Genomic DNA, 6,500 nt, shown 5'->3' with positions numbered 1-6,500 from the left:
TTAAGATAAAATGATTGAACAACTTTCATACATGTGAAAGGTCTCAGGCATGTGAATAGTCAGGAGGACTCTCAAGTATTGACTTCTCTGCTATTCAAAAGAAAAAAACAAAAGCAATGGAAAATAAATTTATATGGACACTGGAGGAGAGTGCAAAGCCACATTTCATTCCTATAGCATCACTTTTTCTCTTGCACATAACCAGCGATGGAAGGATCCATGCAGACCATATACTTCTCATTTTCTTTCCTTGCTTACTGGGCAAGGGATGCTAAGCGCATTTTCTAGTGTTCTGTATCAAGCCCACAGTGTCTTGAGAACTTATGGGAAATAGTATTGTCCTTTTCCTTGGAGACACGGTGCAGGATGTTTTCATACAAGAACGGTTTGGAAAGCAGGGCTGTCCTTCCTTCGTCCTGCTGAGTTTGTGCTCAYCCCCTTGCTCCAGTGGGGAGCGTGAAGCCAAGTCCTCCCCTAGCTCAGGGTTTCAGCGTGAGGAGGGCAGGGCAGTTCATTAAAATGGCACGTGGACAACACCAACATCTGCTGTCTTGAGAGAGAATGTGGCCCCTGCTGTTCCACCGGTAAATACCAGCCCTGAGACACCTCTCCCACATGTTCTTCTGCTTTGTGGCTGATGGAAGCCCACGTTTTGGGCTGAGATAACTAGCTTTTAACTGCATTAGGTAGGCTACATCTCTGCGGCATTAGCAATTGTTGCAGAGCATTTGTGAAGCCTGTTCTCTCGCACCCCAGCTATTATTTTAGGCATATTAGCAAAGACAGCATCAATCACCAAAAAGAAACAAATTTGAATAYTGTGGGAAAAAAATACCAGGTGGCCAAACCGTAATTCCTGGGCAACATGTGCTTTCTTGGGTGGATTTTGGTGATGGGGGCCAGGAAAAGCCTCAGAGCGCTCCAGCTTCATGCAGATTTCCTGTCTCAYGCAGAAATGCTGCATATCCTTGAGTCGAGAGCCTCCCTTGGCCCTCGTTGCCACACGTGTGGCCTAAAGAGCCCAGGACAACTGCAGGGTGCAGCTGGTGCCCCTGTCCATCCCGTCAGTGCTCAGCAGCAGAAGAAACCAGGGCCAGGGAGCTCTTCCCRGACCCCTTCCCGGGCAGGCAGCCTGGGAATATGTGCTTGGAAACCCCAGCACGCACCTATCCCAGGGCCAGATCCCATCAGTGCTGCAAAGTGTGGGCCACACGCAGCAACTCGGTGCACGTGCTTGGGTGGCCCTGGCCACCATGGGTAAACATGCTTGTGTCCCGAGCAAGAAATGCACTGCCAGGCCAACGTGGGTGCTGCACGGCTCGTGTCGGAAGCAGCTGGGCATGGAATATTCAATGGAAAGTAAGATCTGGTAGACTGATTTGACAAAAAAAAAAAAAAAAAGAGTAGGGAACCAAAACCAAAATAATTGTCCTCCAAGGACTTGCCCTGGCTCCATTTCACAATGTTCTGCAATTTCTAACCTAAGAAAAAAAAAAAAGAAAAAAAAAAAACCTGCTACAAAAATACAGCTGCTACAAAGTCGGTTAATGTGCTGCTGGTCTGTTCACTTAGCTTGGCAGAAAATGCTGCAAGGCAAAAGTAACAACAAAGATGTACACCCCTAGCCTTCCTGTTCACCTTAATGAGGTGTGAACTCAAAAGGCTCTGTATGCCATTTAAATGCTACCATTAAGATTGAGGGCTTTTTTTTTTTTCTTTTTCTGTTAAAAACAATGATGTTACAGTTCCTAAGTAATCCTGTATATAGAATGAGGCAAGCGTTTGGAGGAAGAAATACTACCTTTCTATAGTATTAAGGGCAATTAAAGGCTGCCTATTACAGGCAATGTATAGGAGGACATTTTCTATCTTCTGAGTGCTTCACTTTGCAATCTCTTCATCTTCTTTTAACACGGCCTGGTGATGATGTGATGGTGCGGTARTTAGAAGAGGTGGATTAAACATAGAAAACCACATAACGTTTGAGTTTTAACTAGTCAGCAATAGGTGCTGGGCCATGGGATACCCCAGCTGCACTGCTGGACAAGGGAAGGAGAACTTTGCTGCTTCCTAAACCTGAATGCTCCTTATTGCCTCCCAGACACAGCGTAGGCCGATGGGGGAAGCTTCTATTAACATATTAACCTAAGGGAAAAACCTGGTATGCTGCAACCAGTAAAACTTTGCACCGATTGCTGAGAGGCCAGGATTTTAATTTAATGGAATTCCCCCAAAGGAAAGAATTTCACAGATTCTCCCTCAGTCAGAATGCCGGGGTGAGGAGGTGTCCAGTGAATGACACTTCCCTCTCCCTGTCAGAGCAGGAATCCTGGGTTTTCCCTGGAAGTGCAGAGCTATTAGTAGCAGTTCTGGGGAGCTCGTGGGATCCCTGTGGGGTCGGCGCGTTTCATCCCGGAGCACGGAGCAGCCCGGGGGCGGGGAAGAAGGGCCGTGCGGCCCCTCACAGACATCCAGCAGCCCTCATTTAGAACTAAGTTTGCAGTATGCCAAGTGTAGGCAAAACGAGCTGCTTTTTTTTATTTATTTTTTTTCCCCAGATGCAGCACCCTTCATTCACTGGCATTTGCCTGTCGTGCAGTCRGTAAATATCATTGTTTATTCGGTTTATCCTGTGACAGGGCTGCTCACAGACTGTGCTGTTGGGCCCAGCTACTCTGCTACTTGCATTATTTCTCTGTCCTGGTGGTACTGATCAACTCTCAAGAATATAAGCCATGTTTTTAATAAGGTAAATTCCTTGGACAGCTTAGGGCATAACTTTTGAAGACTGTAGTCTTACTAATTCTTTTATAAAAATATGCCTAATGATTTGTCAAACATTACTTTTTTATCAGAAATTCTATATTTTTCTGCCCAGATTGTTTTCCATTCATATCCAGACAGGTAACAGATTATGTAACAATAAACCATGAAGGAGGAATGCATTTTTACACTCTGAGTGTATTTCATCAACTATAGACATTAAAAATAGGAAGTAGTAGGGATATTTAGAAATGTTTAACAGAATCAACAGAACTTAAGGTCAGGTTATTATGAAATCCTGAGCCTTTGGCTCTATTTACGGAAAAATAAAGCCAGAATCAAGACACACAAGACATATACAATTAAGAAATCAAAGCTCAAAGAAGTAGCATATAACACAATTCTGGAGTTTAAAAATTAGTTGATGAAAGATGTATCTGACAAACAATGTAGTTTTCGTCTAAACTGTGTGATTATTACTGTTTTGAGCTCTATGATTTTTCTCATTTGATAAAGACTCTGATTCTCATTTGATAAAGATCCATGATAGTTTTAGGCTTAGTCCCTATTCAGGCTCAAAGGGAAAAAAAAAAGGAAAAGCTGGAGAGAGTGAGAGGAATGTGCCTGTCTACTAGGAGCTGCATTTTTTTGGCAGCAAGGACGAAATTAAAGCAAAGGAACAAAAAGCAGTCTGGAATTCTACCATGAAGAATCCCTACAGTTCTTGTAATAAAAATCTGGTAAGTATTGATGACCAGAGCAAATGTTAGTTGTCTGTGACTCTTTGACTCAAGGCTTGAGTTTTATTAAAAAGAAAAAAAAATAAAATCGATGCTCGCAGATTCCCTCTGGCATGGAAAAAAGTCTGCTCTCCACTCAACTGGCTGGCTCTTGCTAAGGTTACAAAACGTATGTACATAGAGCATGAACGATCACTTCCCTCATTTACAGAAAAACCTTTAGTTTCGTTTTTTCAGGTTTGACTTCTTAAAATAATCAGATAACTAAAAAGAAAAAAAAAAAAACTTCCACACTTCTTAAGACTGAAAGCTTATGTTTTTTATTTTTATTTCTATTTCATGGCAAATCGTGTTTTAATTGTGTTTTAAGACCAGAATATATTTTGAGTAGCTTAGAATTTTCCTTTAGTCAAACATGAGAAAACTGACTTCCTGAGGACCCCTGAGCTATGAGGAATGGTCTCAAGGAAACTATGAGGACTCTTCAGAACCTGGACTCAGTAAACAGCTTTTAAGAGAAGGAATATATATGCTGCTTAACTAATTACAGCGCTTTGCACTCTCWGGCCTCCTGCAATTTTATTTGCTTCACTGCCAGGGCCCTGTTGGGAAGCCCTAGGTATGAAACATTTTCCCTGTGCGATGCCCTGGTGCATCCTGGCACCAGGAGAGAGAGGAGGATCCTTCAGGGAGYGGGGTGGGATGATGGTTTATAAAGGGCACCTGAAAATAGGCTATATACTGTGTATAGTTATGTACATAGCTCTGCTGTGTAGCATAGCTGGTCTGGTCTGCAGAAGCATTTCGTAAAGCAAACATGTGTGTAGGAATGTCCTGGTCCGGCGTGGTCCACACGGGCTAACCGCAAATATTCCGGGATCTGACTGATTTTAACTTTCCTGGAGCGACTGCGTGGGGCGGCCGCGCGCCTGGCRGCAGGAGGGCCGCTCGGCGCCCTGGCAGGAGCGGGAACGCCCTTTTCCCGAAGCTGTGGCAATGCTCAAGCACCGGGAGCGCGCCCGCAAGGCGCGAGGCGGCCCCAAATCCCGGGATCCAGCCGGGACCCGCGCGCCGCCGCCGCCGCGAGCAGGTGCCGCGCGCCGCTGCGCGCCCCCGGCGCGGCGGGAGCGCGCGCCGCCCCGGCGCCCCGCCCCACGGCGCCCATTGGCTGCGGCGCGGCCCGCATGCAAATGAGGCGGCCGCGGCCCCGGTGCGCGCAGCAGCCGCCAGGCGGGAGCGGAGAGCCGCGCGGCGCCGGGGCGGGCGCGGGGGGCCGCGGAAGGAGTAGGAGTTTTTATTAATTATCACGTTATTAAAACAGTAGTTTCACGTGCAAATAAATATATCACGCAGGCACATTTCTAACAAAGCCTTTTTTTTGATTTTTTTTAAACATCCTACCTTCTCGTCGAAGTTGGCCCCCAAAACCTGCTCCACAACCTGGCAGCTCAAGGAGGGAGACGGGAGGAGAGGGGTGGCTCGTTGTACCGCTCGCCACCCGAGCAGTCCCTAATTTATCTTTCCCACCTTCTGCCCTCAGCTCTGTGCAAGGATTTTCTTAGCGCTTACCAAAAAAAAAAAAAAAAAAAGACCAAATAAACCCAGCAAAAGCAGCAGCAACAACAAGAAAGCAAAAGCAAACAAAACAGAAACAAAGCCAGCAGCCAGCCTGTGCAGATAATATATATTTTTTCCACCCTCAAAAAACAAAGCAAAAGACAGAAGGCCACTTCGGGAAATCCAAACAAAGCAAGCAAAAGAAAAAAAAAAAAAAAAAAAATCAAAGGAGCTCAAGCCCTTGAGAAAGGAGTAGCTGAGTAGCTTTGTTACCTGGGGTTGGAAGCTCGCAACCCAGGGATGTCCATTACAGGTCTCAGAATCCCATTTATGTAATGCAGTACAGTGCAGTGGTATGTGGCGTTGAAAATTATTATTGTTTTTTATAAACTTGCTTGGCTCTCATCTTTCCTTTTCCTCGGGGCTGGGGTTGTGTCTCTGTGGTTTCAGAGTGGATGTTATACCCCCTTCATAAATGCTGATATCACTTCTGTTTTACAGGATGAGATGTAAGTGGCGGATTGTTTATATTTTGCTTTTTTGGCAGCTTTTGTATATGGGTCACACTTTTATGCCAGGAATCAGTTGATGGGAGTCTGCGTCCAGAAGTGCTGAACTTGGCATGTTTCCTGCCTCAACTTTCCCCCTCCTCCCCCTTCTCCTCTGGCAGGCGACTATCGCCGAAACGCCGGGAAGGATTAATGCAAATGCTACTTTATTTGTACCTTGAAGACACATATTTTCCCTTCTTTCTGTTTGCTGTGAAGGCTGCTTCTTCCCCCCTCCTTGGCGTGCTGTTTTCTCTCTGGTTGCCTTGGTGGGTTTCATGGTTAATGGCCTGCGCTGCTGATGTGTAATGCTGGGGAAATGGCATTATTGCTGTGTATGGTCTGCTAGATAAACCGCCTCCGGAGGCTCCTGTTACTCTCTTTCAGGCTGCATTGCAGGATGCAACGTTCGGGTGACATTTCTGGCCTGTTTTTTAAAGTTAATTTTGAGGGTTTCATGTGGTTCCTGCACGACGTCCTTTTTTAATCACTTTTTTTTTTTTTTCATTCCTTCTTTCTTTTCCCGCCGCCGTTCTGTTGCAGGCTCCGTGTGTGTGTTTTAATTCATCCCTGTCTGCTGCGTGCCCGTGTGTGTGCGCGCCCGTCTGCCTCCCCTCTTGTCTTCCCCTTGCCTGTGTGTCTGGGCCACATTTTAATGCACAATATCCCATCCATTAAGTTGTGGTTGAATGCGGAGCGTGTGAGGACTTGGCAGCTCCCAGGTTGGAGGGGGCGGGGAGACCGGGTTCGACTTTGACACAAGATGCCGATGTGGCGTGATCTGAATTATTATTAAGGCTGCGAACATGGCCATCCTCTCCTCCCGCTGCTGGAAACGCTGCCATTGGGCTCGCCACGGCATGGGCACCATCCCCAACTTTTTTTTTTTTTT

The sequence above is a fragment of the Nothoprocta perdicaria genome, unplaced genomic scaffold, assembly GCF_003342845.1.
Source record: "Nothoprocta perdicaria isolate Ctin4 unplaced genomic scaffold, notPer1 scaffold_90, whole genome shotgun sequence".
NCBI classification, from domain to species: Eukaryota; Metazoa; Chordata; class Aves; order Tinamiformes; family Tinamidae; genus Nothoprocta; species Nothoprocta perdicaria.
The sequence above is the reverse complement of the archived record's forward strand: the minus strand, read 5'-3'. Positions refer to the sequence as shown.